Here is a 26,360-nt window from a genome sequence, read left to right as displayed (position 1 = left end):
GAATTGTTGTGCCAGAGTAACTCTTTGTACGCATTTTATAAGCTCTGAATTGTATTTCTCTTGAACACTGTGGCAAAGAAGCGTGTGCTGCAACAGCCTCCTTAGCTCCGGGGCAGAGCACTGGTCTTGTAAACCAGGGGTCGTGAGTTCGATTCTCACAGGGGGCAGCACAATTTTAAATGGGCCAATATAATCCTTTGAACCGAAAATTTCAAAATAGCGTGTCTTTTCGGGCCTGAGCCAAGATCACAGATGACGATAGACGAAAGACGGCAGCACCCAGTCAGTCTTCGCTGTGGACCTCAGTGGTAGCGAATTGTTGTGCCAGAGTAACTCTTTGTACGCATTTTATAAGCTCTGAATTGTATTTCTCTTGAACACTGTGGCAAAGAAGCATGTGCTGCAACAGCCTCCTTAGCTCAGGGGCAGAGCACTGCTCTTGTAAACCAGGGGTCGTGAGTTCGATTCTCACAGGGGGCAGCACAATTTTAAATGGGCCAATATAATCCTTTGAACCGAAAATTTCAAAATAGCGTGTCTTTTCGGGCCTGAGCCAAGATCACAGATGACGATAGACGAAAGACGGCAGCACCCAGTCAGTCTTCGCTGTGGACCTCAGTGGTAGCGAATTGTTGTGCCAGAGTAACTCTTTGTACGCATTTTATAAGCTCTGAATTGTATTTCTCTTGAACACTGTGGCAAAGAAGCGTGTGCTGCAACAGCCTCCTTAGCTCAGGGGCAGAGCACTGGTCTTGTAAACCAGGGGTCGTGAGTTCGATTCTCACAGGGAGCAGCACAATTTTAAATGGGCCAATATAATCCTTTGAACCGAAAATTTCAAAATAGCGTGTCTTTTCGGGCCTGAGCCAAGATCACAGATGACGATAGACGAAAGACGGCAGCACCCAGTCAGTCTTCGCTGTGGACCTCAGTGGTAGCGAATTGTTGTGCCAGAGTAACTCTTTGTACACATTTTATAAGCTCTGAATTGTATTTCTCTTGAACACTGTGGCAAAGAAGCGTGTGCTGCAACAGCCTCCTTAGCTCAGGGGCAGAGCACTGGTCTTGTAAACCAGGGGTCCTGAGTTCGATTCTCACAGGGGGCAGCACAATTTTAAATGGGCCAATATAATCCTTTGAACCGAAAATTTCAAAATAGCGTGTCTTTTCGGGCCTGAGCCAAGATCACAGATGACGATAGACGAAAGACGGCAGCACCCAGTCAGTCTTCACTGTGACCTCAGTGGTAGCGAATTGTTGTGCCAGAGTAACTCTTTGTACGCATTTTATAAGCTCTGAATTGTATTTCTCTTGAACACTGTGGCAAAGAAGCGTGTGCTGCAACAGCCTCCTTAGCTCCGGGGCAGAGCACTGGTCTTGTAAACCAGGGGTCGTGAGTTCGATTCTCACAGGGGGCAGCACAATTTTAAATGGGCCAATATAATCCTTTGAACCGAAAATTTCAAAATAGCGTGTCTTTTCGGGCCTGAGCCAAGATCACAGATGACGATAGACGAAAGACGGCAGCACCCAGTCAGTCTTCGCTGTGGACCTCAGTGGTAGCGAATTGTTGTGCCAGAGTAACTCTTTGTACGCATTTTATAAGCTCTTAATTGTATTTCTCTTGAACACTGTGGCACATAAGCGTGTGTTGCAACAGCCTCCTTAGCTCAGGGGCAGAGCACTGGTCTTGTAAACCAGGGGTCGTGAGTTCGATTCTCACAGGGGGCAGCACAATTTTAAATGGGCCAATATAATCCTTTGAACCGAAAATTTCAAAATAGCGTGTCTTTTCTGGCCTGAGCCAAGATCACAGATGACGATAGACGAAAGACGGCAGCACCCAGTCAGTCTTCGCTGTGGACCTCAGTGGTAGCGAATTGTTGTGCCAGAGTAACTCTTTGTACGCATTTTATAAGCTCTGAATTGTATTTCTCTTGAACACTGTGGCAAAGAAGCGTGTGCTGCAACAGCCTCCTTAGCTCAGGGGCAGAGCACTGGTCTTGTAAACCAGGGTTCGTGAGTTCGATTCTCACAGGGAGCAGCACAACTTTAAATGGGCCAATATAATCCTTTGAACCGAAAATTTCAAAATAGCGTGTCTTTTCGGGCCTGAGCCAAGATCACAGATGACGATAGACGAAAGACGGCAGCACCCAGTCAGTCTTCGCTGTGGACCTCAGTGGTAGCGAATTGTTGTGCCAGAGTAACTCTTTGTACGCATTTTATAAGCTCTGAATTGTATTTCTCTTGAACACTGTGGCAAAGAAGCGTGTGCTGCAACAGCCTCCTTAGCTCAGGGGCAGAGCACTGGTCTTGTAAACCAGGGGTCGTGAGTTCGATTCTCACAGGGGGCAGCACAATTTTAAATGGCCCAATATAATCCTTTGAACCGAAAATTTCAAAATAGCGTGTCTTTTCGGGCCTGAGCCAAGATCACAGATGACGATAGACGAAAGACGGCAGCACCCAGTCAGTCTTCGCTGTGGACCTCAGTGGTAGCGAATTGTTGTGCCAGAGTAACTCTTTGTACGCATTTTATAAGCTCTGAATTGTATTTCTCTTGAACACTGTGGCAAAGAAGCGTGTGCTGCAACAGCCTCCTTAGCTCAGGGGCAGAGCACTGGTCTTGTAAACCAGGGGTCGTGAGTTCGATTCTCACAGGGGGCAGCACAATTTTAAATGGGCCAATATAATAATTTGAACCGAAAATTTCAAAATAGCGAGTCTTTTCGGGCCTGAGCCAAGATCACAGATGACGATAGACGAAAGACGGCAGCACCCAGTCAGTCTTCGCTGTGGACCTCAGTGGTAGCGAATTGTTGTGCCAGAGTAACTCTTTGTACGCATTTTATAAGCTCTGAATTGTATTTCTCTTGAACACTGTGGCAAAGAAGTGTGTGCTGTAACAGCCTCCTTAGCTCAGGGGCAGAGCACTGGTCTTATAAACCAGGGGTCGTGAGTTCGATTCTCACAGGGGGCAGCACAATTTTAAATGGGCCAATATAATCCTTTGAACCGAAAATTTCAAAATAGCGTGTCTTTTCGGGCCTGAGCCAAGATCACAGATGACGATAGACGAAAGACGGCAGCACCCAGTCAGTCTTCACTGTGGACCTCAGTGGTAGCGAATTGTTGTGCCAGAGTAACTCTTTGTATGCATTTTATAAGCTCTGAATTGTATTTCTCTTGAACACTGTGGCAAAGAAGCGTGTGCTGCAACAGCCTCCTTAGCTCAGGGGCAGAGCACTGGTCTTGTAAACCAGGGGTCGTGAGTTCGATTCTCACAGGGGGCAGCACAATTTTAAATGGGCCAATATAATCCTTTGAACCGAAAATTTCCAAATAGCGTGTCTTTTCGGGCCTGAGCCAAGATCACAGATGACGATAGACGAAAGACGGCAGCACCCAGTCAGTCTTCGCTGTGGACCTCAGTGGTAGCGAATTGTTGTGCCAGAGTAACTCTTTGTACGCATTTTATAAGCTCTGAATTGTATTTCTCTTGAACACTGTGGCAAAGAAGCGTGTGTTGCAACAGCCTCCTTAGCTCAGGGGCAGAGCACTGGTCTTGTAAACCAGGGGTCGTGAGTTCGATTCTCACAGGGGGCAGCACAATTTTAAATGGGCCAATATAATCCTTTGAACCGAAAATTTCAAAATAGCGTATCTTTTCGGGCCTGAGCCAAGATCACAGATGACGATAGACGAAAGACGGCAGCACCCAGTCAGTCTTCGCTGTGGACCTCAGTGGTAGCGAATTGTTGTGCCAGAGTAACTCTTTGTAAGCATTTTATAACCTCTGAATTGTATTTCTCTTGAACACTGTGGCAAAGAAGCATGTGCTGCAACAGCCTTCTTAGCTCAGGGGCAGAGCACTGGTCTTGTAAACCAGGGGTCGTGAGTTCGATTCTCACAGGGGGCAGCACAATTTTAAATGGGCCAATATAATCCTTTGAACCGAAAATTTCAAAATAGCGTGTCTTTTCGGGCCTGAGCCAAGATCACAGATGACGATAGACGAAAGACGGCAGCACCCAGTCAGTCTTCGCTGTGGACCTCAGTGGTAGCGAATTGTTGTGCCAGAGTAACTCTTTGTACGCATTTTATAAGCTCTGAATTGTATTTCTCTTGAACACTGTGGCAAAGAAGCGTGTGCTGCAACAGCCTCCTTAGCTCAGGGGCAGAGCACTGGTCTTGTAAACCAGGGGTCGTGAGTTCGATTCTCACAGGGAGCAGCACAATTTTAAATGGACCAATATAATCCTTTGAACCGAAAATTTCAAAATAGCGTGTCTTTTCAGGCCTGAGCCAAGATCACAGATGACGATAGACGAAAGACCGCAGCACCCAGTCAGTCTTCGCTGTGGACCTCAGTGGTAGCGAATTGTTGTGCCAGAGTAACTCTTTGTACGCATTTTATAAGCTCTGAATTGTATTTCTCTTGAACACTGTGGCAAAGAAGCGTATGCTGCAACAGCCTCCTTAGCTCAGGGGCAGAGCACTGGTCTTGTAAACCAGGGGTCGTGAGTTCGATTCTCACAGGGGGCAGCACAATTTTAAATGGGCCAATATAATCCTTTGAACCGAAAATTTCAAAATAGCGTGTCTTTTCGGGCCTGAGCCAAGATCACAGATGACGATAGACGAAAGACGGCAGCACCCAGTCAGTCTTCGCTGTGGACCTCAGTGGTAGCGAATTGTTGTGCCAGAGTAACTCTTTGTACGCATTTTATAAGGTCTGAATTGTATTTCTCTTGAACACTGTGGCATTGAAGCGTGTGCTGCAACAGCCTCCTTAGCTCAGGGGCAGAGCACTGGTCTTGTAAACCAGGGGTCGTGAGTTCGATTCTCACAGGGGGCAGCACAATTTTAAATGGGCCAATATAATCCTTTGAACCGAAAATTTCAAAATAGCGTGTCTTTTCGGGCCTGAGCCAAGATCACAGATGACGATAGACGAAAGACGGCAGCACCCAGTCAGTCTTCGCTTTGGACCTCAGTGGTAGCGAATTGTTGTGCCAGAGTAACTCTTTGTACGCATTTTATAAGCTCTGAATTGTATTTCTCTTGAACACTGTGGCAAAGAAGTGTGTGCTGCAACAGCCTCCTTAGCTGAGGGGCAGAGCACTGGTCTTGTAAACCAGGGGTCGTGAGTTCGATTCTCACAGGGGGCAGCACAATTTTAAATGGGCCAATATAATCCTTTGAACCGAAAATTTCAAAATAGCGTGTCTTTTCGGGCCTGAGCCATGATCATAGATGACGATAGACGAAAGACGGCAGCACCCAGTCAGTCTTCGCTGTGGACCTCAGTGGTAGCGAATTGTTGTGCCAGAGTAACTCTTTGTACGCATTTTATAAGGTCTGAATTGTATTTCTCTTGAACACTGTGGCAAAGAAGCGTTTGCTGCAACAGCCTCCTTAGCTCAGGGGCAGAGCACTGGTCTTGTAAACCAGGGGTCGTGAGTTCGATTCTCACAGGGGGTAGCACAATTTTAAATGGGCCAATATAATCCTTTGAACCGAAAATTTCAAAATAGCGTGTCTTTTCGGGCCTGAGCCAAGATAACAGATGACGATAGACGAAAGACGGCAGCACCCAGTCAGTCTTCGCTGTCGACCTCAGTGGTAGCGAATTGTTGTGCCAGAGTAACTCTTTGTACGCATTTTATAAGCTCTGAATTGTATTTCTCTTGAACACTGTGGCAAAGAAGCGTGTGCTACAACAGCCTCCTTAGCTCAGTGGCAGAGCACTGGTCTTGTAAACCAGGGGTCGTGAGTTCGATTCTCACAGGGGGCAGCACAATTTTAAATGGGCCAATATAATCCTTTGAACCGAAAATTTCAAAATAGCGTGTCTTTTCGGGCCTGAGCCAAGATCACAGATGACGATAGACGAAAGACGGCAGCACCCAGACAGTCTTCGCTGTGGACCTCAGTGGTAGAGAATTGTTGTGCCAGAGTAACTCTTTGTACGCATTTTATAAGCTCTGAATTGTATTTCTCTTGAACACTGTGGCAAAGAAGCGTGTGCTGCAACAGCCTCCTTAGCTCTGGGGCAGAGCACTGGTCTTATAAACCAGGGGTCGTGAGTTCGATTCTCACAGGGGGCAGCACAATTTTAAATGGGCCAATATAATCCTTTGAACCGAAAATTTCAAAATAGCGTGTCTTTTCGGGCCTGAGCCAAGATCACAGATGACGATAGACGAAAGACGGCAGCACCCAGTCAGTCTTCGCTGTGGACCTCAGTGGTAGCGAATTGTTGTGCCAGAGTAACTCTTTGTACGCATTTTATAAGCTCTGAATTGTATTTCTCTTGAACACTGTGGCAAAGAAGCGTGTGCTGCAACAGCCTCCTTAGCTCAGGGGCAGAGCACTGGTCTTGTAAACCAGGGGTCGTGAGTTCGATTCTCACAGGGGGCAGCACAATTTTAAATGGGCCAATATAATCCTTTGAACCGAAAATTTCAAAATAGCGTGTCTTTTCGGGCCTGAGCCAAGATCACAGATGACGATAGACGAAAGACGGCAGCACCCAGTCAGTCTTCGCTGTGGACCTCAGTGGTAGCGAATTGTTGTGCCAGAGTAACTCTTTATACGCATTTTATAAGCTCTGAATTGTATTTCTCTTGAACACTGTGGCAAAGAAGCGTGTGCTGCAACAGCCTCCTTAGCTCAGGGGCAGATCACTGGTCTTGTAAACCAGGGGTCGTGAGTTCGATTCTCACAGGGGGCAGCACAATTTTAAATGGGACAATGTAATCCTTTGAAACGAAAATTTCAAAATAGCGTGTCTTTTCGGGCCTGAGCCAAGATCACAGATGACGATAGACGAAAGACGGCAGCACCCAGTCAGTCTTCGCTGTGGACCTCAGTGGTAGCGAATTGTTGTGCCAGAGTAACTCTTTGTACGCATTTTATAAGCTCTGAATTGTATTTCTCTTGAACACTGTGGCAAAGAAGCGTGTGCTGCGTGGGTTCGAATCCCACCGCTGCCAATGTTTTCTGTCTCGAAAGCCGCAGCACTGATTACCCGCGACGAAAGCAGCGCAGCAAGCCGTGAGCGTCTCTTTCTTAAATTGTCGTAGCACAGTGCGCGGTGCAACGACATGATTCACAGGCGCCGTTTGGTGTCATAGTGGCTGGCGTTCGTCTCTACGAAATGAGTCCCGAGCATGCCGCTGTACAAAGTGGGAGCGTATAATTTTGTAGTTGTCGTTTAGTAGCGTGTGTATAGATTGCTGTGTTCGCTGGAGTAGCCCTTGTGCCGTTGTCCGGTGTGGTCTAGTGGCTAGGATACCTGGCTCTCACCCAGGAGGCCCGGGTTCGATTCCCGGTACCGGAAAAGCGAGCGCAATTTGTTGCTCCTCTTATGCGACTTGGCCCGACCTAGCTCGACTGACGCTTCGCTGACGCTTGCAGAAAACTACGTTAAGTACGATTCGTGGTCACAAGTGACGGCGAGAGCGATGCGACATCTGTCCACCTCTTATCGAGGCACATACCTGTGGTGAACAGAGTAGGAGGACTGCAAGACACTGCCACGGGGGTTGAATGCAGCTAACCACACTGCTTAGTGTCCTTACATCGCAGACACGTTCGTTTGCCAGTATACATATAATGGAGACCGCGTCTGACACAGTGGTGTGTGGGCCGAGCTTTGCTGTGCATTGCAACATGCAGTCGCGAGGACTGCCCTCGGCGGTGCTTCCGTGGCCGTGATCGTCTAGTGGTTAGGACATTGCGTTGTGGCCGCAATAACCCAGGTTCGAATCCTGGTCACGGCAATTTTTAAAGTTTTGCCTTGGTGTCGCTGCAGTGACGGTTGTGACTCAGTGTTTGAAATCACGGTGCCCTCTTGATTTTTCACTCATGTTCCGCAGGCTGCAGGTGGCACTACCAATTCTTTATCAACACGCAATGCCGCCACACGAGAGCGCGGGCAGCTACCTGTGTAGTTACTCTCTATTCGAAAAGGGCAGTTGTTTGAGGTGCAATGGATGAGCAGCCAGTCGCAGCTGTGTCGTGCACTGTTTCTACAAAAGCGAAGAGCACTGGCACAGGTAGCGTGGCCGAGCGGTATAAGGCGCTGGTTTAAGGCACCAGTCTCTTCGGAGGCGTGGGTTCGAATCCCACCGCTGCCACATTTTTCTGTTTTTTGTGCCATTGTGGTGTTTTCTCGTGGGGTAGAACGCAGCTCCTGTGACCGCCGTGCAGCGTCGGTAGCGTGGCCGAGCGGTCTAAGGCGCTGGTTTCAGGCACCAGTCTCCTCGGAGGCGTGGGTTCGAATCCCACCGCTGCCAATGTTTTCTGTCTCGAAAGCCGCAGCACTGATTACCCGCGACGAAAGCAGCGCAGCAAGCCGTGAGCGTCTCTTTCTTAAATTGTCGTAGCACAGTGCGCGGTGCAACGACATGATTCACAGGCGCCGTTTGGTGTCATAGTGGCTGGCGTTCGTCTCTACGAAATGAGTCCCGAGCATGCCGCTGTACAAAGTGGGAGCGTATAATTTTGTAGTTGTCGTTTAGTAGCGTGTGTATAGATTGCTGTGTTCGCTGGAGTAGCCCTTGTGCCGTTGTCCGGTGTGGTCTAGTGGCTAGGATACCTGGCTCTCACCCAGGAGGCCCGGGTTTTCGATTCCCGGTACCGGAAAAGCGAGCGCAATTTGTTGCTCCTCTTATGCGACTTGGCCCGACTTAGCTCGACTGACGCTTCGCTGACGCTCGCAGAAAACTACGTTAAGTACGATTCGTGGTCACAAGTGACGGCGAGAGCGATGCGACATCTGTCCACCTCTTATCGAGGCACATACCTGTGGTGAACAGAGTAGGAGGACTGCAAGACACTGCCACGGGGGTTGAATGCAGCTAACCACACTGCTTAGTGTCCTTACATCGCAGACACGTTCGTTTGCCAGTATACATATAATGGAGACCGCGTCTGACACAGTGGTGTGTGGGCCGAGCTTTGCTGTGCATTGCAACATGCAGTCGCGAGGACTGCCCTCGGCGGTGCTTCCGTGGCCGTGATCATCTAGTGGTTAGGACATTGCGTTGTGGCCGCAATAACCCAGGTTCGAATCCTGGTCACGGCAATTTTTAAAGTTTTGCTTTGGTGTCGCTGCAGTGACGGTTGTGACTCAGTGTTTGAAATCACGGTGCCCTCTTGATTTTTCACTCATGTTCCGCAGGCTGCAGGTGGCACTACCAATTCTTTATCAACACGCAATGCCGCCACACGAGAGCGCGGGCAGCTACCTGTGTAGTTACTCTCTATTCGAAAAGGGCAGTTGTTTGAGGTGCAATGGATGAGCAGCCAGTCGCAGCTGTGTCGTGCACTGTTTCTACAAAAGCGAAGAGCACTGGCACAGGTAGCGTGGCCGAGCGGTCTAAGGCGCTGGTTTCAGGCACCAGTCTCTTCGGAGGCGTGGGCCCGAACACATCGCGCGCTCGCTGCGGCGTGTCGGGCGGTGTTTACTTGCGGATCGCGGTCGGCGGCGTGTGCCTCGCGGTGCTGTTTCTGCAGTAGTTTGTTATTCCTGTGAGTACCATGGATCTCAATCATTCAGAGAATCGTCAGAACAATATTCAGTGTGCGTTTGATAGATCCGTGCGTAGGCCTACGGCTTTCGAGATTCATGAATGGATTAAAAGTGATCTTCAATTACCGAAAAGTGTTGTTCTTGGCGTTCAACTTGACGCGTTCCTTAACTCGGTATTTTTAAAACTGTCGTCTTCCGATATGTGTGATACTCTAGTCAATGTGAATGGTGGTATACGTAAAATCAGGCACCTTGACGGTACTATTATTGATGTTGTGTTATCGAACGCGGGTTATGGTATACGCACTGTTCGCGTGTTTAACCTGCCATTCGAAGTCCGTAATGAAACTATTTCTCGTAGTTTACTTCCGTATGGTACAGTGCTTTCGGTCGTAAAAGAGAAATGGTCGTCAGCTTATCATTACGACGTTGAGAACGGTGTTCGCAGTGTCCGCATGATTGTCCGACAGCATATACCGTCTTTTGTTGTTGTTGCTGGCCATCGGGCCTTTATTACTTATAGCGGTCAACCGGCAACCTGTTCTTTTTGCAATGGTACCGGACATTTTCGACAGGACTGTCCGAAACGTAGTCGCCCAGTGCAATTACCAAGGACAGACGGTCAGGATGAGGTGACGTGGGCGTCGGTCGCGCTTGGCGCCTCCCCCGCACGTGCGAGTCGTGTGTCTGCACCTGCGATTGCGACCGATGTTGTGGCTATGGACGTTACACCTTCCGTTCCTGTTGCTGATAGCTCCCCAGCGTTGCCTGTGATTTCTTTGCCTGTCGATGTAGCGGCCCCCGTGCCTGATACGCAGGCTGTTGACAAAATTGAGCTACCGATTATGTCTGACCCTGTACCGGCTGATGTAACGCTGTCCGTATTAGAACCCGTATCAGAGGCTCTTCCCACTATTGTGAATGAGAATGTGTCCGCTGCTGCCGTCGTTGTTGTAGACCGTGAGGAGCGTCTTGACGCCCCCGCGGAACCCAAACCGCGTCGGGAAAGGCCGACTGAGAGGGCTGAAAACGTTCCCCGCATTCGCAGCGCGAGTATTTCGGGTGTTTCCTCTCTTAAGGCGCGAACGCCGTCCCCGGTGGTAACTTGTGTTCCACCGTACAAGTCCACCTCTAAACTAAAAAAATTGCAACGGGCCTCGCAGCGCGCGGTTGTTGACTCGCGGCAGGCGCCGGCTTCCGAACGCCGTCGGCAGCGGCCTGCTGCTTGCAGTCAGCCCGAGGCGTCCGTGAGTTCCGCGGAGTCCAAGCGGGACGAGAAAGTTCGGCAGCTAAAAGTTCTCCTTACTAAAACGGAGCCTGTCGTAGCAAGCGGTATGGCGATGGACGTTGTTCAGGGCGTGTCTCCTGCACACTTGGCAGCCAAACGTAAATCGGACGACTCACATTGCCGTCGCATCCGGCCGCACTCGCAGGATTCTGGATCTGTTTCTGCCGTCGGCGCTGGACCTGCCACGGCGGCTCCTTCCGGTGCCGCCGTTAGTATGGACACGGAGGTGGTTCAGCCCCCCGTGTTTTCTGGTGATAAGTGCGACTGGGCGGCGGACGTGGAGGTGGACGACGGCACTGGAGCCGGTACGTAGCGTGACTTTGCTCTTTGCTTGGCAGCGTGATTGCATCCGCCGTTGCCTAAGTTTAACGTTGTTTTTTGTGGCGTATTCTTGTCTATTTTGTGTGACACCGGTCTGTTGCGCGTTTTAACCTGTATTTTCGCACGCGAGTGTAATTTTGGCAGCGCCACTGCACCCGTCGTTTTGTGTTTTTATTTGGTGTGTATTTTAAATGTGTTTGGTATTTTTCAATGTGTTGGGTGCCAGCCGCTCGTAGGCGGCACATTTTAGTCGTTCTTGCCGCTCACTTGGATCCTTATGGATACACGGGTGCTTTTCCCGATGTGAGCATTCACTTTTCACACAGTTGTGTAGTTTTGTTGTGTATGGGGTCTGACACGCGTTTTTTTTTGTGTGTTTACCCCGTTCCTCTCAAGACCATGTGCTGTCATACCGGTGCATGTGCCGCTTTTGTGGTGCGTATACTTTTTTTCGCGCGTCTGATGTGTGACATCCGTTTTAGACATATTTTACTGTGATTGCCACTTCCTTGCATATTTTTAGCGGCACGTGTGCATGCAATTTTTTGCGGACCTAAGTTTTAGCCTTTGAAAATGTCTGGTGTTTATTGTCCGCTGGCGGAACTTTTAGTCGTTTTGTGTTGAAACAGTGTGTGCTCCCTGTGACGCCAATGCTTCCACCGTTGTGCACGCTTCTTTGAATTTTATTCTTCTTGTTATTTCTTGTCTTTGCTGTGTCTGGTGTGTGCACCCCGCCGCCGATCTTGTATACATTACTTGTTATCTTCGCAGCGATACTGCCTCGCTTCTTGTGCACACTATATTTGTTGCTCCTTGCGTTGTGTATGGTTCCTGACACGCGTCGGTGGCATATACTTACTGTTAATGTTAACAAAATGCGTAGTCCTCATAAGGTCTTTGCTTTAAAAACTCTTTTATGTGAAACCCGTTGCCATGTCGCCTTTTTGCAAGAAGTGACACGGGAGGCTCTCCTGCTTTTAACCGATCTGAGTGACTACGTTATTGTGGATAATGTAGTGTCAGACAATGTCACCGGTACAGCTATTTTAGTCTGCCCCGGGCTCAATGTCACTAATATCGAGTGTCTCCCTACTGGCCGCGCTATTGCGTGCATTATTGAAGGCGTCACGTTTGTTAATGTTTATGCTCCTTCCGGTAGCGACTACGCGGCGCGGCGGCTCTTTTATAGTCAGGAGCTGTGTGAGGTTTTGCACCGGAATTCCGCTCATTTAATTCTCGGCGGTGATTTTAATGCGGTCACCGATGACCGCGATCAGGAGCCGCGCCCCAACAAGTGTCAGGAACTCCACACGCTTCTCACAAGTTTTAATCTGCAGGACACGTGGCGAATGCTCCACCCGGTTGACACCCAATTTACCTATTTTTATCCACAGGGACACAGCCGACTTGATCGGATCTATGTGTCATCGTCACTTGCGGCCCCGGTGGCTCGATCTGAGGTCAGGCCGGTTATTTTTTCAGATCACTGCAGTTATTTTTGTGAACTTTCGCTTCCATTTTTTAGGCCTTCCTATCGCCGAAATCTATGGAAGTTTAACTGCAGCCTGCTGGCCGACTCTCATTTTCAGCAGTGCTTCACTGATATGTGGCACAAACTTTTGCAGGCTAAACCCGGTGATAGTAGCGTTCTCGGGTGGTGGGTTGGCACTGCCAAACCTGCAGTCCGGACCTTTTTAATTAATTTTAGCCGAGACGCAGCGCACTGGCGTCGCTCGACGTCACAATTTTATCAGAGCTGTTTGAAGGACCTCGCCCGCCAAGTTACGGCCCAGCCGCATCTTCTTCCCATTTTCAAACAATTTCAGGCCGAACTTTTGACCGATCTGCGGCGAAAGGGTAGAGGGCCGGTTACTCGGTGCCAGCCTGTGGGTGCCGTAGACGGGGAGCCGCTCTCTATCTATCATCTTAACAGAGAGCGGAAGATGCGCGAACGATTGGCCTTTAATGCGTGGGTCACTCGGGATGGAATAAAGACTTCCGACAGGGTGACGATTGAGAGCGAAATCCACGCACATTTTGAGTCTCTCTTTCGGGACGTTGATGTCGAACCCGCTGCGCTGCGTCGTCTTTTACAGGGGATTCCTAATGTTTTACGTCGCACAGACCGTGTCCATCTTAATGAGGCTTTTACGTCCGACGAATTGCACGAAGCTGTCAAGCGAAGTCCTAGGGGGAAATCTCCCGGAATCGACGGCATTCCCGCTGAATTTTATTTACAGTTTTTTAACCTTTTACGCGATACGTTAACCGGTATCGCGAATGAAATTCTTAATGGCGCTCCTCTACCAACGGAATTTGCAGCGGGATGCATCACGCTCATTCCAAAATCGAAAGCGACGCCGAATATCCACACTGTTCGACCGATCACTCTGTTAAACGCGGACTATAAGATCATGGCGAGGTGCGTCGCGCACAGACTGCGGCAAGTCATGCCGCGCGTTCTCTGTGAACATCAGACGTGTGCTGTGCGTGACAGGAATATTTTTGATGCCGTTCTGGCCTATAGGGACTGTATCGGCTTTGTACGTGGCAACAGAGTTCGGTCGGCAGCGGTTATGTTGATCGATTTTCAGAATGCATTTGACAGGGTTGGCCATGCCTATTTGCGGCGTGTCATGATTGCAATGGGCTTTGGCCGTAAGTTTACCCACACGGTTCAGGGTTTTTTGAGCAATGCCACGTCGAGTGTCATCGTCAATGGGTCCCTCAGTCAGCCTATACGTCTAACTCGCTCGGTCAGACAGGGTTGCCCGTTGTCAATGACGCTTTACGCTTTGGCGCTCGACCCGCTGCTGCGGTCTATCTGCCGCGAGTGTCCCGGGATCCAACTTGGGGAAGATCGCCTCACTTGTCGGGCTTATGCCGACGATCTTGGGGTGTTCTTGGGTCGGCCGGCCGATGTAGATACCCTGTACTCTGTTCTCCGGCTGTTTGAGAAGGCGACGGGGGCCGTTGTGAATGTTCACAAGACGGTTTTGCTGCCTCTTACTCCACGCATGAGCCATGTGCGTCGAAATTGGTTCAGTGTTGTGCAGCAGCACAAAGTCCTGGGGGTTATTTTATCTGATAATCCTCAGCGCATGGAGGCTCTGAATTGGCGTCCCGTCTTACACACCGTTAGGGCGGTTGTTAAAATTCATGCGGCCCGGCATTTGGCGCTCCATGACAAGGTGCATCTCATTAACACTACCATCTTAGCTCGAGCGTGGTATTTAGCACAGGTTCTCCCGGTTCCTAAGCTTCTAGATCGCGCTATTAAACAGGCCGTCTACTGGCTCCTATGGAAAGGGGACATTTTCAAGGTTTCGTTAGCCACCTGCACCTTACATCCGGCCGATGGGGGACTCGGTCTGGTGGATTTTTCCGCCAAATGCGCGGCGCTCCTCCTCAAACGGACTACGGCCGTATTGGAGAAAGGCACCAGCAGTGCCACGGTCAGGTTGTTCACCCAATACCGCCCACCTTCCGTGGTTGCTCCGGTCTCTGTTAGCCACATACCCTTTGCGCTGAATTACGTGCGGCGTTTTTATTTTAACAGCAGCTATCTTGCGCATAGTGGCTCCAGCGGGGGCCGTGTGGGCGACATTGTCCGTGCTCTGCGGGGATTACCGGCCAGAAACAAGTGGGAGTACCGCCTACCACATACTGACTGGCGGACAGTTTGGCGCAACATCACCTCCCCCGTGCTTCCTGCACCTGTCAGAGCGTCGTGGTATAAAGTTGTCAATGGCATGATTCCTACAAATGCTAAACTGCACTCTATTCATCTGAGTCCGTCCCCTGCATGCGAAGAGTGCCATGTCGAAGATACCATTCAACATCGTTTCGTGTGCCGTCGGTTCCGTGCTGTGTGGGACACTGCTCGGGATATGATTCGTCTCGTCAACAGGGTGTCTACAGCGCAGGTGACAGTGGCGGATGCAATCGTACCTCAGTGTAAGGCGTTTCCATCCACCAAACGCAATGCCACGATCTGGTTACTCGGCCATACAATTTATTCACTCTTTTGTCTCAAACTGACGGATCGATTGGATTTTCTCACCTACTTATGGACTGAGCACGGCAAGTACCGTGTTCGTACTGATTATGTTATGACCTTTGCAAATTTTTTGCATGTCGCTTTGGCGCATGCTTTTGCTCCTTACCGATGTAGACTTAATTAACTTTACACTTTCCAGCTTAAAACTGTGACGTGATAGTGAGAGAGTTCGTTTAGCGATGCATGTATATTCAGTATAAGGAACGAAAAATATGACGTAATCGGGAGACATTTCTCCCTTGGGAATTGCCTCGTATATGGTGTTATGCGAGGATTTTTGTTTTCCTTTCTTTATTTTCCTCTTGTTTTCCACTATGCCATGTTATGGTATGGGATCGTGATGCAGCGAGGACATTTCATTGTGTTTACTTGCTTTTAGTTTGGTCAGTATTGCTAGTGTGCTTTTCTTAATTGAATTGCATTATTTCTTTTCTTTCTTGTTTCTTTGGAGTGAACATCGCACCTTTTTTTTTCCATTTTTTTCACGGTGAACGTCCGTGTTAATTGACTTCTCCATTGCTGAATGGCGTTTTGCTTTGTGTGCTGAATGGATTTTTCTTTGACTGATTTCCGAAAGTAATATATAGTTGTTTTTTATTTTCCGCTTCACGAGCAATCGCATGTTTCCTTTGATTTCCGTGAAGATCCACACCTTTCCGTTAACCCTTTCACCAACAATGCCTCAGAGGAAGGAGGCTTACTTTTCATTTTGCTTTGGTCAACGTTCGTTTTCGTTTAAGTTCCATCTGGCAACAGCACTAACTATAGCTGAGAAGCTCGCCGACGAAGGCGTTACTTGGAGAGCGAAAGGACGGGCTATAAGGGGAGATGGGAGGCCCACAATAAAAAAAAAAAAATAAATAAAGAAAAAAAAAATAAAAAAATAAAAAAAATAAAAAAAAAAAAAAAAGAAAAAAAAAAAAAAGAAAAAAAAAAAAAAAAAAAAAAAACAAAAAAAAAAAAACAAAAAAAAAAAAGATAAAAAAAAAAAGAAAAAAAAAAAAAAAAAAAAAGCTGCCACATTTTTCTGTTTTTTGTGCCATTGTGGTGTTTTCTCGTGGGGTAGAACGCAGCTCCTGTGACCGCCGTGCAGCGTCGGTAGCGTGGCCGAGCGGTCTGAGGCGCTGGTTTCAGGCACCAGTCTCCTCGGAGGCGTGGGTTCGAATCCCACCGCTGCCAATGTTTTCTGTCTCGAAAGCCGCAGCACTGATTACCCGCGACGAAAGCAGCGCAGCAAGCCGTGAGCGTCTCTTTCTTAAATTGTCGTAGCACAGTGCGCGGTGCAACGACATGATTCACAGGCGCCGTTTGGTGTCATAGTGGCTGGCGTTCGTCTCTACGAAATGAGTCCCGAGCATGCCGCTGTACAAAGTGGGAGCGTATAATTTTGTAGTTGTCGTTTAGTAGCGTGTGTATAGATTTGCTGTGTTCGCTGGAGTAGCCCTTGTGCCGTTGTCCGGTGTGGTCTAGTGGCTAGGATACCTGGCTCTCACCCAGGAGGCCCGGGTTTTCGATTCCCGGTACCGGAAAAGCGAGCGCAATTTGTTGCTCCTCTTATGCGACTTGGCCCGACTTAGCTCGACTGACGCTTCGCTGACGCTCGCAGAAAACTACGTTAAGTACGATTCGTGGTCACAAGTGACGGCGAGAGCGATGCGACATCTGTCCACCTCTTATCGAGGCACATACCTGTGGTGAACAGAGTAGGAGGACTGCAAGACACTGCCACGGGGGTTGAATGCAGCTAACCACACTGCTTAGTGTCCTTACATCGCAGACACGTTCGTTTGCCAGTATACATATAATGGAGACCGCGTCTGACACAGTGGTGTGTGGGCCGAGCTTTGCTGTGCATTGCAACATGCAGTCGCGAGGACTGCCCTCGGCGGTGCTTCCGTGGCCGTGATCGTCTAGTGGTTAGGACATTGCGTTGTGGCCGCAATAACCCAGGTTCGAATCCTGGTCACGGCAATTTTTAAAGTTTTGCTTTGGTGTCGCTGCAGTGACGGTTGTGACTCAGTGTTTGAAATCACGGTGCCCTCTTGATTTTTCACTCATGTTCCGCAGGCTGCAGGTGGCACTACCAATTCTTTATCAACACGCAATGCCGCCACACGAGAGCGCGGGCAGCTACCTGTGTAGTTACTCTCTATTCGAAAAGGGCAGTTGTTTGAGGTGCAATGGATGAGCAGCCAGTCGCAGCTGTGTCGTGCACTGTTTCTACAAAAGCGAAGAGCACTGGTACAGGTAGCGTGGCCGAGCGGTCTAAGGCGCTGGTTTAAGGCACCAGTCTCTTCGGAGGCGTGGGTTCGAATCCCACCGCTGCCACATTTTTCTGTTTTTTGTGCCATTGTGGTGTTTTCTCGTGGGGTAGAACGCAGCTCCTGTGACCGCCGTGCAGCGTCGGTAGCGTGGCCGAGCGGTCTAAGGCGCTGGTTTCAGGCACCAGTCTCCTCGGAGGCGTGGGTTCGAATCCCACCGCTGCCAATGTTTTCTGTCTCGAAAGCCGCAGCACTGATTACCCGCGACGAAAGCAGCGCAGCAAGCCGTGAGCGTCTCTTTCTTAAATTGTCGTAGCACAGTGCGCGGTGCAACGACATGATTCACAGGCGCCGTTTGGTGTCATAGTGGCTGGCGTTCGTCTCTACGAAATGAGTCCCGAGCATGCCGCTGTACAAAGTGGGAGCGTATAATTTTGTAGTTGTCGTTTAGTAGCGTGTGTATAGATTGCTGTGTTCGCTGGAGTAGCCCTTGTGCCGTTGTCCGGTGTGGTCTAGTGGCTAGGATACCTGGCTCTCACCCAGGAGGCCCGGGTTCGATTCCCGGTACCGGAAAAGCGAGCGCAATTTGTTGCTCCTCTTATGCGACTTGGCCCGACTTAGCTCGACTGACGCTTCGCTGACGCTTGCAGAAAACTACGTTAAGTACGATTCGTGGTCACAAGTGACGGCGAGAGCGATGCGACATCTGTCCACCTCTTATCGAGGCACATACCTGTGGTGAACAGAGTAGGAGGACTGCAAGACACTGCCACGGGGGTTGAATGCAGCTAACCACACTGCTTAGTGTCCTTACATCGCAGACACGTTCGTTTGCCAGTATACATATAATGGAGACCGCGTCTGACACAGTGGTGTGTGGGCCGAGCTTTGCTGTGCATTGCAACATGCAGTCGCGAGGACTGCCCTCGGCGGTGCTTCCGTGGCCGTGATCGTCTAGTGGTTAGGACATTGCGTTGTGGCCGCAATAACCCAGGTTCGAATCCTGGTCACGGCAATTTTTAAAGTTTTGCCTTGGTGTCGCTGCAGTGACGGTTGTGACTCAGTGTTTGAAATCACGGTGCCCTCTTGATTTTTCACTCATATTCCGCAGGCTGCAGGTGGCACTACCAATTCTTTATCAACACGCAATGCCGCCACACGAGAGCGCGGGCAGCTACCTGTGTAGTTACTCTCTATTCGAAAAGGGCAGTTGTTTGAGGTGCAATGGATGAGCAGCCAGTCGCAGCTGTGTCGTGCACTGTTTCTACAAAAGCGAAGAGCACTGGCACAGGTAGCGTGGCCGAGCGGTCTAAGGCGCTGGTTTAAGGCACCAGTCTCTTCGGAGGCGTGGGTTCGAATCCCACCGCTGCCACATTTTTCTGTTTTTTGTGCCATTGTGGTGTTTTCTCGTGGGGTAGAACGCAGCTCCTGTGACCGCCGTGCAGCGTCGGTAGCGTGGCCGAGCGGTCTGAGGCGCTGGTTTCAGGCACCAGTCTCCTCGGAGGCGTGGGTTCGAATCCCACCGCTGCCAATGTTTTCTGTCTCGAAAGCCGCAGCACTGATTACCCGCGACGAAAGCAGCGCAGCAAGCCGTGAGCGTCTCTTTCTTAAATTGTCGTAGCACAGTGCGCGGTGCAACGACATGATTCACAGGCGCCGTTTGGTGTCATAGTGGCTGGCGTTCGTCTCTACGAAATGAGTCCCGAGCATGCCGCTGTACAAAGTGGGAGCGTATAATTTTGTAGTTGTCGTTTAGTAGCGTGTGTATAGATTTGCTGTGTTCGCTGGAGTAGCCCTTGTGCCGTTGTCCGGTGTGGTCTAGTGGCTAGGATACCTGGCTCTCACCCAGGAGGCCCGGGTTTTCGATTCCCGGTACCGGAAAAGCGAGCGCAATTTGTTGCTCCTCTTATGCGACTTGGCCCGACTTAGCTCGACTGACGCTTCGCTGACGCTCGCAGAAAACTACGTTAAGTACGATTCGTGGTCACAAGTGACGGCGAGAGCGATGCGACATCTGTCCACCTCTTATCGAGGCACATACCTGTGGTGAACAGAGTAGGAGGACTGCAAGACACTGCCACGGGGGTTGAATGCAGCTAACCACACTGCTTAGTGTCCTTACATCGCAGACACGTTCGTTTGCCAGTATACATATAATGGAGACCGCGTCTGACACAGTGGTGTGTGGGCCGAGCTTTGCTGTGCATTGCAACATGCAGTCGCGAGGACTGCCCTCGGCGGTGCTTCCGTGGCCGTGATCGTCTAGTGGTTAGGACATTGCGTTGTGGCCGCAATAACCCAGGTTCGAATCCTGGTCACGGCAATTTTTAAAGTTTTGCTTTGGTGTCGCTGCAGTGACGGTTGTGACTCAGTGTTTGAAATCACGGTGCCCTCTTGATTTTTCACTCATGTTCCGCAGGCTGCAGGTGGCACTACCAATTCTTTATCAACACGCAATGCCGCCACACGAGAGCGCGGGCAGCTACCTGTGTAGTTACTCTCTATTCGAAAAGGGCAGTTGTTTGAGGTGCAATGGATGAGCAGCCAGTCGCAGCTGTGTCGTGCACTGTTTCTACAAAAGCGAAGAGCACTGGTACAGGTAGCGTGGCCGAGCGGTCTAAGGCGCTGGTTTAAGGCACCAGTCTCTTCGGAGGCGTGGGTTCGAATCCCACCGCTGCCACATTTTTCTGTTTTTTGTGCCATTGTGGTGTTTTCTCGTGGGGTAGAACGCAGCTCCTGTGACCGCCGTGCAGCGTCGGTAGCGTGGCCGAGCGGTCTAAGGCGCTGGTTTCAGGCACCAGTCTCCTCGGAGGCGTGGGTTCGAATCCCACCGCTGCCAATGTTTTCTGTCTCGAAAGCCGCAGCACTGATTACCCGCGACGAAAGCAGCGCAGCAAGCCGTGAGCGTCTCTTTCTTAAATTGTCGTAGCACAGTGCGCGGTGCAACGACATGATTCACAGGCGCCGTTTGGTGTCATAGTGGCTGGCGTTCGTCTCTACGAAATGAGTCCCGAGCATGCCGCTGTACAAAGTGGGAGCGTATAATTTTGTAGTTGTCGTTTAGTAGCGTGTGTATAGATTGCTGTGTTCGCTGGAGTAGCCCTTGTGCCGTTGTCCGGTGTGGTCTAGTGGCTAGGATACCTGGCTCTCACCCAGGAGGCCCGGGTTCGATTCCCGGTACCGGAAAAGCGAGCGCAATTTGTTGCTCCTCTTATGCGACTTGGCCCGACTTAGCTCGACTGACGCTTCGCTGACGCTTGCAGAAAACTACGTTAAGTACGATTCGTGGTCACAAGTGACGGCGAGAGCGATGCGACATCTGTCCACCTCTTATCGAGGCACATACCTGTGGTGAACAGAGTAGGAGGACTGCAAGACACTGCCACGGGGGTTGAATGCAGCTAACCACACTGCTTAGTGTCCTTACATCGCAGACACGTTCGTTTGCCAGTATACATATAATGGAGACCGCGTCTGACACAGTGGTGTGTGGGCCGAGCTTTGCTGTGCATTGCAACATGCAGTCGCGAGGACTGCCCTCGGCGGTGCTTCCGTGGCCGTGATCGTCTAGTGGTTAGGACATTGCGTTGTGGCCGCAATAACCCAGGTTCGAATCCTGGTCACGGCAATTTTTAAAGTTTTGCCTTGGTGTCGCTGCAGTGACGGTTGTGACTCAGTGTTTGAAATCACGGTGCCCTCTTGATTTTTCACTCATATTCCGCAGGCTGCAGGTGGCACTACCAATTCTTTATCAACACGCAATGCCGCCACACGAGAGCGCGGGCAGCTACCTGTGTAGTTACTCTCTATTCGAAAAGGGCAGTTGTTTGAGGTGCAATGGATGAGCAGCCAGTCGCAGCTGTGTCGTGCACTGTTTCTACAAAAGCGAAGAGCACTGGCACAGGTAGCGTGGCCGAGCGGTCTAAGGCGCTGGTTTAAGGCACCAGTCTCTTCGGAGGCGTGGGTTCGAATCCCACCGCTGCCACATTTTTCTGTTTTTTGTGCCATTGTGGTGTTTTCTCGTGGGGTAGAACGCAGCTCCTGTGACCGCCGTGCAGCGTCGGTAGCGTGGCCGAGCGGTCTGAGGCGCTGGTTTCAGGCACCAGTCTCCTCGGAGGCGTGGGTTCGAATCCCACCGCTGCCAATGTTTTCTGTCTCGAAAGCCGCAGCACTGATTACCCGCGACGAAAGCAGCGCAGCAAGCCGTGAGCGTCTCTTTCTTAAATTGTCGTAGCACAGTGCGCGGTGCAACGACATGATTCACAGGCGCCGTTTGGTGTCATAGTGGCTGGCGTTCGTCTCTACGAAATGAGTCCCGAGCATGCCGCTGTACAAAGTGGGAGCGTATAATTTTGTAGTTGTCGTTTAGTAGCGTGTGTATAGATTTGCTGTGTTCGCTGGAGTAGCCCTTGTGCCGTTGTCCGGTGTGGTCTAGTGGCTAGGATACCTGGCTCTCACCCAGGAGGCCCGGGTTTTCGATTCCCGGTACCGGAAAAGCGAGCGCAATTTGTTGCTCCTCTTATGCGACTTGGCCCGACTTAGCTCGACTGACGCTTCGCTGACGCTCGCAGAAAACTACGTTAAGTACGATTCGTGGTCACAAGTGACGGCGAGAGCGATGCGACATCTGTCCACCTCTTATCGAGGCACATACCTGTGGTGAACAGAGTAGGAGGACTGCAAGACACTGCCACGGGGGTTGAATGCAGCTAACCACACTGCTTAGTGTCCTTACATCGCAGACACGTTCGTTTGCCAGTATACATATAATGGAGACCGCGTCTGACACAGTGGTGTGTGGGCCGAGCTTTGCTGTGCATTGCAACATGCAGTCGCGAGGACTGCCCTCGGCGGTGCTTCCGTGGCCGTGATCGTCTAGTGGTTAGGACATTGCGTTGTGGCCGCAATAACCCAGGTTCGAATCCTGGTCACGGCAATTTTTAAAGTTTTGCCTTGGTGTCGCTGCAGTGACGGTTGTGACTCAGTGTTTGAAATCACGGTGCCCTCTTGATTTTTCACTCATGTTCCGCAGGCTGCAGGTGGCACTACCAATTCTTTATCAACACGCAATGCCGCCACACGAGAGCGCGGGCAGCTACCTGTGTAGTTACTCTCTATTCGAAAAGGGCAGTTGTTTGAGGTGCAATGGATGAGCAGCCAGTCGCAGCTGTGTCGTGCACTGTTTCTACAAAAGCGAAGAGCACTGGCACAGGTAGCGTGGCCGAGCGGTCTAAGGCGCTGGTTTAAGGCACCAGTCTCCTCGGAGGCGTGGGTTCGAATCCCACCGCTGCCAATGTTTTCTGTCTCGAAAGCCGCAGCACTGATTACCCGCGACGAAAGCAGCGCAGCAAGCCGTGAGCGTCTCTTTCTTAAATTGTCGTAGCACAGTGCGCGGTGCAACGACATGATTCACAGGCGCCGTTTGGTGTCATAGTGGCTGGCGTTCGTCTCCACGAAATGAGTCCCGAGCATGCCGCTGTACAAAGTGGGAGCGTATAATTTTGTAGTTGTCGTTTAGTAGCGTGTGTATAGATTGCTGCGTTCGCTGGAGTAGCCCTTGTGCCGTTGTCCGGTGTGGTCTAGTGGCTAGGATACCTGGCTCTCACCCAGGAGGCCCGGGTTCGATTCCCGGTACCGGAAAAGCGAGCGCAATTTGTTGCTCCTCTTATGCGACTTGGCCCGACTTAGCTCGACTGACGCTTCGCTGACGCTTGCAGAAAACTACGTTAAGTACGATTCGTGGTCACAAGTGACGGCGAGAGCGATGCGACATCTGCCCACCTCTTATCGAGGCACATACCTGAGGTGAACAGAGTAGGAGGACTGCAAGACACTGCCACGGGGGTTGAATGCAGCTAACCACACTGCTTAGTGTCCTTACATCGCAGACACGTTCGTTTGCCAGTATACATATAATGGAGCCCGCGTCTGACACAGTGGTGTGTGGGCCGAGCTTTGCTGTGCATCGCAACATGCAGTCGCGAGGACTGCCCTCGGCGGTGCTTCCGTGGCCGTGATCGTCTAGTGGTTAGGACATTGCGTTGTGGCCGCAATAACCCAGGTTCGAATCCTGGTCACGGCAATTTTTAAAGTTTTGCCTTGGTGTCGCTGCAGTGACGGTTGTGACTCAGTGTTTGAAATCACGGTGCCCTCTTTATTTTTCACTCATGTTCCGCAGGCTGCAGGTGGCACTACCAATTCTTTATCAACACGCAATGCCGCCACACGAGAGCGCGGGCAGCAACCTGTGTAGTTACTCTCTATTCGAAAAGGGCAGTTGTTTGAGGTGCAATGGATGAGCAGCCAGTCGCAGCTGTGTCGTGCACTGTTTCTACAAAAGCGAAGAACACTGGCACAGGTAGCGTGGCCGAGCGGTCTAAGGCGCTGGTTTAAGGCACCAGTCTCTTCGGAGGCGTGGGTTCGAATCCCACCGCTGCCACATTTTTCTGTTTTTTGTGCCATTGTGGTGTTTTCTCGTGGGGTAGAACGCAGCTCCTGTGACCGCCGTGCAGCGTCGGTAGCGTGGCCGAGCGGTCTAAGGCGCTGGTTTCAGGCACCAGTCTCCTCGGAGGCGTGGGTTCGAATCCCACCGCTGCCAATGTTTTCTGTCTCGAAAGCCGCAGCACTGATTACCCGCGACGAAAGCAGCGCAGCAAGCCGTGAGCGTCTCTTTCTTAAATTGTCGTAGCACAGTGCGCGGTGCAACGACATGATTCACAGGCGCCGTTTGGTGTCATAGTGGCTGGCGTTCGTCTCCACGAAATGAGTCCCGAGCATGCCGCTGTACAAAGTGGGAGCGTATAATTTTGTAGTTGTCGTTTAGTAGCGTGTGTATAGATTGCTGCGTTCGCTGGAGTAGCCCTTGTGCCGTTGTCCGGTGTGGTCTAGTGGCTAGGATACCTGGCTCTCACCCAGGAGGCCCGGGTTCGATTCCCGGTACCGGAAAAGCGAGCGCAATTTGTTGCTCCTCTTATGCGACTTGGCCCGACTTAGCTCGACTGACGCTTCGCTGACGCTTGCAGAAAACTACGTTAAGTACGATTCGTGGTCACAAGTGACGGCGAGAGCGATGCGACATCTGCCCACCTCTTATCGAGGCACATACCTGAGGTGAACAGAGTAGGAGGACTGCAAGACACTGCCACGGGGGTTGAATGCAGCTAACCACACTGCTTAGTGTCCTTACATCGCAGACACGTTCGTTTGCCAGTATACATATAATGGAGCCCGCGTCTGACACAGTGGTGTGTGGGCCGAGCTTTGCTGTGCATCGCAACATGCAGTCGCGAGGACTGCCCTCGGCGGTGCTTCCGTGGCCGTGATCGTCTAGTGGTTAGGACATTGCGTTGTGGCCGCAATAACCCAGGTTCGAATCCTGGTCACGGCAATTTTTAAAGTTTTGCCTTGGTGTCGCTGCAGTGACGGTTGTGACTCAGTGTTTGAAATCACGGTGCCCTCTTTATTTTTCACTCATGTTCCGCAGGCTGCAGGTGGCACTACCAATTCTTTATCAACACGCAATGCCGCCACACGAGAGCGCGGGCAGCAACCTGTGTAGTTACTCTCTATTCGAAAAGGGCAGTTGTTTGAGGTGCAATGGATGAGCAGCCAGTCGCAGCTGTGTCGTGCACTGTTTCTACAAAAGCGAAGAACACTGGCACAGGTAGCGTGGCCGAGCGGTCTAAGGCGCTGGTTTAAGGCACCAGTCTCTTCGGAGGCGTGGGTTCGAATCCCACCGCTGCCACATTTTTCTGTTTTTTGTGCCATTGTGGTGTTTTCTCGTGGGGTAGAACGCAGCTCCTGTGACCGCCGTGCAGCGTCGGTAGCGTGGCCGAGCGGTCTAAGGCGCTGGTTTCAGGCACCAGTCTCCTCGGAGGCGTGGGTTCGAATCCCACCGCTGCCAATGTTTTCTGTCTCGAAAGCCGCAGCACTGATTACCCGCGACGAAAGCAGCGCAGCAAGCCGTGAGCGTCTCTTTCTTAAATTGTCGTAGCACAGTGCGCGGTGCAACGACATGATTCACAGGCGCCGTTTGGTGTCATAGTGGCTGGCGTTCGTCTCCACGAAATGAGTCCCGAGCATGCCGCTGTACAAAGTGGGAGCGTATAATTTTGTAGTTGTCGTTTAGTAGCGTGTGTATAGATTGCTGCGTTCGCTGGAGTAGCCCTTGTGCCGTTGTCCGGTGTGGTCTAGTGGCTAGGATACCTGGCTCTCACCCAGGAGGCCCGGGTTCGATTCCCGGTACCGGAAAAGCGAGCGCAATTTGTTGCTCCTCTTATGCGACTTGGCCCGACTTAGCTCGACTGACGCTTCGCTGACGCTTGCAGAAAACTACGTTAAGTACGATTCGTGGTCACAAGTGACGGCGAGAGCGATGCGACATCTGCCCACCTCTTATCGAGGCACATACCTGAGGTGAACAGAGTAGGAGGACTGCAAGACACTGCCACGGGGGTTGAATGCAGCTAACCACACTGCTTAGTGTCCTTACATCGCAGACACGTTCGTTTGCCAGTATACATATAATGGAGCCCGCGTCTGACACAGTGGTGTGTGGGCCGAGCTTTGCTGTGCATCGCAACATGCAGTCGCGAGGACTGCCCTCGGCGGTGCTTCCGTGGCCGTGATCGTCTAGTGGTTAGGACATTGCGTTGTGGCCGCAATAACCCAGGTTCGAATCCTGGTCACGGCAATTTTTAAAGTTTTGCCTTGGTGTCGCTGCAGTGACGGTTGTGGCTCAGTGTTTGAAATCACGGTGCCCTCTTTATTTTTCACTCATGTTCCGCAGGCTGCAGGTGGCACTACCAATTCTTTATCAACACGCAATGCCGCCACACGAGAGCGCGGGCAGCAACCTGTGTAGTTACTCTCTATTCGAAAAGGGCA

The 26,360-nt window shown here is 50.9% G+C and overlaps 58 non-coding genes across 58 annotated transcripts; all 58 read left to right on the top strand.

The window, feature by feature from the left end:
- The first annotated feature begins 95 nt into the window (after positions 1-95).
- On the top strand, positions 96-167 carry Trnat-ugu (transfer RNA threonine (anticodon UGU)). Its single transcript has one exon. It is a non-coding gene; the product is annotated as a tRNA-Thr (tRNA).
- Positions 168-408: 241 nt separating this feature from the next.
- Trnat-ugu (transfer RNA threonine (anticodon UGU)) lies at positions 409-480 on the top strand. Its single transcript has one exon. It is a non-coding gene; the product is annotated as a tRNA-Thr (tRNA).
- A 241-nt stretch (positions 481-721) lies between these two features.
- Positions 722-793, top strand: Trnat-ugu (transfer RNA threonine (anticodon UGU)). Its single transcript has one exon. It is a non-coding gene; the product is annotated as a tRNA-Thr (tRNA).
- Positions 794-1,034: 241 nt separating this feature from the next.
- On the top strand, positions 1,035-1,106 carry Trnat-ugu (transfer RNA threonine (anticodon UGU)). Its single transcript has one exon. It is a non-coding gene; the product is annotated as a tRNA-Thr (tRNA).
- A 240-nt stretch (positions 1,107-1,346) lies between these two features.
- Positions 1,347-1,418, top strand: Trnat-ugu (transfer RNA threonine (anticodon UGU)). Its single transcript has one exon. It is a non-coding gene; the product is annotated as a tRNA-Thr (tRNA).
- Positions 1,419-1,659: 241 nt separating this feature from the next.
- Trnat-ugu (transfer RNA threonine (anticodon UGU)) lies at positions 1,660-1,731 on the top strand. Its single transcript has one exon. It is a non-coding gene; the product is annotated as a tRNA-Thr (tRNA).
- Positions 1,732-1,972: 241 nt separating this feature from the next.
- Trnat-ugu (transfer RNA threonine (anticodon UGU)) lies at positions 1,973-2,044 on the top strand. The gene has a single exon. It is a non-coding gene; the product is annotated as a tRNA-Thr (tRNA).
- Positions 2,045-2,285: 241 nt separating this feature from the next.
- On the top strand, positions 2,286-2,357 carry Trnat-ugu (transfer RNA threonine (anticodon UGU)). The gene has a single exon. It is a non-coding gene; the product is annotated as a tRNA-Thr (tRNA).
- A 241-nt stretch (positions 2,358-2,598) lies between these two features.
- On the top strand, positions 2,599-2,670 carry Trnat-ugu (transfer RNA threonine (anticodon UGU)). The gene has a single exon. It is a non-coding gene; the product is annotated as a tRNA-Thr (tRNA).
- Positions 2,671-2,911: 241 nt separating this feature from the next.
- Positions 2,912-2,983, top strand: Trnai-uau (transfer RNA isoleucine (anticodon UAU)). The gene has a single exon. It is a non-coding gene; the product is annotated as a tRNA-Ile (tRNA).
- A 241-nt stretch (positions 2,984-3,224) lies between these two features.
- Trnat-ugu (transfer RNA threonine (anticodon UGU)) lies at positions 3,225-3,296 on the top strand. The gene has a single exon. It is a non-coding gene; the product is annotated as a tRNA-Thr (tRNA).
- A 241-nt stretch (positions 3,297-3,537) lies between these two features.
- Trnat-ugu (transfer RNA threonine (anticodon UGU)) lies at positions 3,538-3,609 on the top strand. Its single transcript has one exon. It is a non-coding gene; the product is annotated as a tRNA-Thr (tRNA).
- A 241-nt stretch (positions 3,610-3,850) lies between these two features.
- Positions 3,851-3,922, top strand: Trnat-ugu (transfer RNA threonine (anticodon UGU)). The gene has a single exon. It is a non-coding gene; the product is annotated as a tRNA-Thr (tRNA).
- Positions 3,923-4,163: 241 nt separating this feature from the next.
- On the top strand, positions 4,164-4,235 carry Trnat-ugu (transfer RNA threonine (anticodon UGU)). Its single transcript has one exon. It is a non-coding gene; the product is annotated as a tRNA-Thr (tRNA).
- Positions 4,236-4,476: 241 nt separating this feature from the next.
- Positions 4,477-4,548, top strand: Trnat-ugu (transfer RNA threonine (anticodon UGU)). Its single transcript has one exon. It is a non-coding gene; the product is annotated as a tRNA-Thr (tRNA).
- A 241-nt stretch (positions 4,549-4,789) lies between these two features.
- Trnat-ugu (transfer RNA threonine (anticodon UGU)) lies at positions 4,790-4,861 on the top strand. Its single transcript has one exon. It is a non-coding gene; the product is annotated as a tRNA-Thr (tRNA).
- A 241-nt stretch (positions 4,862-5,102) lies between these two features.
- Positions 5,103-5,174, top strand: Trnat-ugu (transfer RNA threonine (anticodon UGU)). The gene has a single exon. It is a non-coding gene; the product is annotated as a tRNA-Thr (tRNA).
- A 241-nt stretch (positions 5,175-5,415) lies between these two features.
- Positions 5,416-5,487, top strand: Trnat-ugu (transfer RNA threonine (anticodon UGU)). Its single transcript has one exon. It is a non-coding gene; the product is annotated as a tRNA-Thr (tRNA).
- A 241-nt stretch (positions 5,488-5,728) lies between these two features.
- On the top strand, positions 5,729-5,800 carry Trnat-ugu (transfer RNA threonine (anticodon UGU)). Its single transcript has one exon. It is a non-coding gene; the product is annotated as a tRNA-Thr (tRNA).
- A 241-nt stretch (positions 5,801-6,041) lies between these two features.
- On the top strand, positions 6,042-6,113 carry Trnai-uau (transfer RNA isoleucine (anticodon UAU)). Its single transcript has one exon. It is a non-coding gene; the product is annotated as a tRNA-Ile (tRNA).
- Positions 6,114-6,354: 241 nt separating this feature from the next.
- Trnat-ugu (transfer RNA threonine (anticodon UGU)) lies at positions 6,355-6,426 on the top strand. Its single transcript has one exon. It is a non-coding gene; the product is annotated as a tRNA-Thr (tRNA).
- Positions 6,427-6,667: 241 nt separating this feature from the next.
- Trnat-ugu (transfer RNA threonine (anticodon UGU)) lies at positions 6,668-6,739 on the top strand. Its single transcript has one exon. It is a non-coding gene; the product is annotated as a tRNA-Thr (tRNA).
- A 537-nt stretch (positions 6,740-7,276) lies between these two features.
- Positions 7,277-7,348, top strand: Trnae-cuc (transfer RNA glutamic acid (anticodon CUC)). Its single transcript has one exon. It is a non-coding gene; the product is annotated as a tRNA-Glu (tRNA).
- A 370-nt stretch (positions 7,349-7,718) lies between these two features.
- On the top strand, positions 7,719-7,790 carry Trnah-gug (transfer RNA histidin (anticodon GUG)). The gene has a single exon. It is a non-coding gene; the product is annotated as a tRNA-His (tRNA).
- Positions 7,791-8,065: 275 nt separating this feature from the next.
- Trnal-aag (transfer RNA leucine (anticodon AAG)) lies at positions 8,066-8,147 on the top strand. The gene has a single exon. It is a non-coding gene; the product is annotated as a tRNA-Leu (tRNA).
- A 77-nt stretch (positions 8,148-8,224) lies between these two features.
- Trnal-cag (transfer RNA leucine (anticodon CAG)) lies at positions 8,225-8,306 on the top strand. Its single transcript has one exon. It is a non-coding gene; the product is annotated as a tRNA-Leu (tRNA).
- A 275-nt stretch (positions 8,307-8,581) lies between these two features.
- Trnae-cuc (transfer RNA glutamic acid (anticodon CUC)) lies at positions 8,582-8,655 on the top strand. The gene has a single exon. It is a non-coding gene; the product is annotated as a tRNA-Glu (tRNA).
- A 370-nt stretch (positions 8,656-9,025) lies between these two features.
- Positions 9,026-9,097, top strand: Trnah-gug (transfer RNA histidin (anticodon GUG)). The gene has a single exon. It is a non-coding gene; the product is annotated as a tRNA-His (tRNA).
- Positions 9,098-16,310: 7,213 nt separating this feature from the next.
- Trnal-cag (transfer RNA leucine (anticodon CAG)) lies at positions 16,311-16,392 on the top strand. The gene has a single exon. It is a non-coding gene; the product is annotated as a tRNA-Leu (tRNA).
- A 276-nt stretch (positions 16,393-16,668) lies between these two features.
- On the top strand, positions 16,669-16,742 carry Trnae-cuc (transfer RNA glutamic acid (anticodon CUC)). The gene has a single exon. It is a non-coding gene; the product is annotated as a tRNA-Glu (tRNA).
- Positions 16,743-17,112: 370 nt separating this feature from the next.
- Trnah-gug (transfer RNA histidin (anticodon GUG)) lies at positions 17,113-17,184 on the top strand. The gene has a single exon. It is a non-coding gene; the product is annotated as a tRNA-His (tRNA).
- Positions 17,185-17,459: 275 nt separating this feature from the next.
- Trnal-aag (transfer RNA leucine (anticodon AAG)) lies at positions 17,460-17,541 on the top strand. The gene has a single exon. It is a non-coding gene; the product is annotated as a tRNA-Leu (tRNA).
- Positions 17,542-17,618: 77 nt separating this feature from the next.
- On the top strand, positions 17,619-17,700 carry Trnal-cag (transfer RNA leucine (anticodon CAG)). The gene has a single exon. It is a non-coding gene; the product is annotated as a tRNA-Leu (tRNA).
- Positions 17,701-17,975: 275 nt separating this feature from the next.
- On the top strand, positions 17,976-18,047 carry Trnae-cuc (transfer RNA glutamic acid (anticodon CUC)). Its single transcript has one exon. It is a non-coding gene; the product is annotated as a tRNA-Glu (tRNA).
- Positions 18,048-18,417: 370 nt separating this feature from the next.
- On the top strand, positions 18,418-18,489 carry Trnah-gug (transfer RNA histidin (anticodon GUG)). Its single transcript has one exon. It is a non-coding gene; the product is annotated as a tRNA-His (tRNA).
- Positions 18,490-18,764: 275 nt separating this feature from the next.
- Trnal-aag (transfer RNA leucine (anticodon AAG)) lies at positions 18,765-18,846 on the top strand. Its single transcript has one exon. It is a non-coding gene; the product is annotated as a tRNA-Leu (tRNA).
- A 77-nt stretch (positions 18,847-18,923) lies between these two features.
- Trnal-cag (transfer RNA leucine (anticodon CAG)) lies at positions 18,924-19,005 on the top strand. Its single transcript has one exon. It is a non-coding gene; the product is annotated as a tRNA-Leu (tRNA).
- A 276-nt stretch (positions 19,006-19,281) lies between these two features.
- On the top strand, positions 19,282-19,355 carry Trnae-cuc (transfer RNA glutamic acid (anticodon CUC)). The gene has a single exon. It is a non-coding gene; the product is annotated as a tRNA-Glu (tRNA).
- Positions 19,356-19,725: 370 nt separating this feature from the next.
- Trnah-gug (transfer RNA histidin (anticodon GUG)) lies at positions 19,726-19,797 on the top strand. Its single transcript has one exon. It is a non-coding gene; the product is annotated as a tRNA-His (tRNA).
- A 275-nt stretch (positions 19,798-20,072) lies between these two features.
- On the top strand, positions 20,073-20,154 carry Trnal-aag (transfer RNA leucine (anticodon AAG)). The gene has a single exon. It is a non-coding gene; the product is annotated as a tRNA-Leu (tRNA).
- A 77-nt stretch (positions 20,155-20,231) lies between these two features.
- Trnal-cag (transfer RNA leucine (anticodon CAG)) lies at positions 20,232-20,313 on the top strand. The gene has a single exon. It is a non-coding gene; the product is annotated as a tRNA-Leu (tRNA).
- A 275-nt stretch (positions 20,314-20,588) lies between these two features.
- Trnae-cuc (transfer RNA glutamic acid (anticodon CUC)) lies at positions 20,589-20,660 on the top strand. Its single transcript has one exon. It is a non-coding gene; the product is annotated as a tRNA-Glu (tRNA).
- Positions 20,661-21,030: 370 nt separating this feature from the next.
- Positions 21,031-21,102, top strand: Trnah-gug (transfer RNA histidin (anticodon GUG)). Its single transcript has one exon. It is a non-coding gene; the product is annotated as a tRNA-His (tRNA).
- A 275-nt stretch (positions 21,103-21,377) lies between these two features.
- On the top strand, positions 21,378-21,459 carry Trnal-aag (transfer RNA leucine (anticodon AAG)). The gene has a single exon. It is a non-coding gene; the product is annotated as a tRNA-Leu (tRNA).
- Positions 21,460-21,536: 77 nt separating this feature from the next.
- On the top strand, positions 21,537-21,618 carry Trnal-cag (transfer RNA leucine (anticodon CAG)). Its single transcript has one exon. It is a non-coding gene; the product is annotated as a tRNA-Leu (tRNA).
- A 276-nt stretch (positions 21,619-21,894) lies between these two features.
- Positions 21,895-21,968, top strand: Trnae-cuc (transfer RNA glutamic acid (anticodon CUC)). The gene has a single exon. It is a non-coding gene; the product is annotated as a tRNA-Glu (tRNA).
- A 370-nt stretch (positions 21,969-22,338) lies between these two features.
- On the top strand, positions 22,339-22,410 carry Trnah-gug (transfer RNA histidin (anticodon GUG)). The gene has a single exon. It is a non-coding gene; the product is annotated as a tRNA-His (tRNA).
- Positions 22,411-22,685: 275 nt separating this feature from the next.
- Trnal-aag (transfer RNA leucine (anticodon AAG)) lies at positions 22,686-22,767 on the top strand. The gene has a single exon. It is a non-coding gene; the product is annotated as a tRNA-Leu (tRNA).
- Positions 22,768-23,042: 275 nt separating this feature from the next.
- On the top strand, positions 23,043-23,114 carry Trnae-cuc (transfer RNA glutamic acid (anticodon CUC)). Its single transcript has one exon. It is a non-coding gene; the product is annotated as a tRNA-Glu (tRNA).
- Positions 23,115-23,484: 370 nt separating this feature from the next.
- Positions 23,485-23,556, top strand: Trnah-gug (transfer RNA histidin (anticodon GUG)). Its single transcript has one exon. It is a non-coding gene; the product is annotated as a tRNA-His (tRNA).
- A 275-nt stretch (positions 23,557-23,831) lies between these two features.
- Positions 23,832-23,913, top strand: Trnal-aag (transfer RNA leucine (anticodon AAG)). The gene has a single exon. It is a non-coding gene; the product is annotated as a tRNA-Leu (tRNA).
- A 77-nt stretch (positions 23,914-23,990) lies between these two features.
- Trnal-cag (transfer RNA leucine (anticodon CAG)) lies at positions 23,991-24,072 on the top strand. The gene has a single exon. It is a non-coding gene; the product is annotated as a tRNA-Leu (tRNA).
- Positions 24,073-24,347: 275 nt separating this feature from the next.
- Trnae-cuc (transfer RNA glutamic acid (anticodon CUC)) lies at positions 24,348-24,419 on the top strand. The gene has a single exon. It is a non-coding gene; the product is annotated as a tRNA-Glu (tRNA).
- A 370-nt stretch (positions 24,420-24,789) lies between these two features.
- Positions 24,790-24,861, top strand: Trnah-gug (transfer RNA histidin (anticodon GUG)). The gene has a single exon. It is a non-coding gene; the product is annotated as a tRNA-His (tRNA).
- A 275-nt stretch (positions 24,862-25,136) lies between these two features.
- On the top strand, positions 25,137-25,218 carry Trnal-aag (transfer RNA leucine (anticodon AAG)). The gene has a single exon. It is a non-coding gene; the product is annotated as a tRNA-Leu (tRNA).
- Positions 25,219-25,295: 77 nt separating this feature from the next.
- Positions 25,296-25,377, top strand: Trnal-cag (transfer RNA leucine (anticodon CAG)). The gene has a single exon. It is a non-coding gene; the product is annotated as a tRNA-Leu (tRNA).
- A 275-nt stretch (positions 25,378-25,652) lies between these two features.
- On the top strand, positions 25,653-25,724 carry Trnae-cuc (transfer RNA glutamic acid (anticodon CUC)). Its single transcript has one exon. It is a non-coding gene; the product is annotated as a tRNA-Glu (tRNA).
- A 370-nt stretch (positions 25,725-26,094) lies between these two features.
- Positions 26,095-26,166, top strand: Trnah-gug (transfer RNA histidin (anticodon GUG)). The gene has a single exon. It is a non-coding gene; the product is annotated as a tRNA-His (tRNA).
- Positions 26,167-26,360: the final 194 nt, after the last annotated feature.

Source organism: Schistocerca gregaria, chromosome 1 (genome assembly GCF_023897955.1).
Source record: "Schistocerca gregaria isolate iqSchGreg1 chromosome 1, iqSchGreg1.2, whole genome shotgun sequence".
Lineage (NCBI taxonomy): Eukaryota > Metazoa > Arthropoda > Insecta > Orthoptera > Acrididae > Schistocerca > Schistocerca gregaria.
Note: the sequence above shows the minus strand (reverse complement) of the source record. Positions and strands in the feature narration are given on the sequence as shown.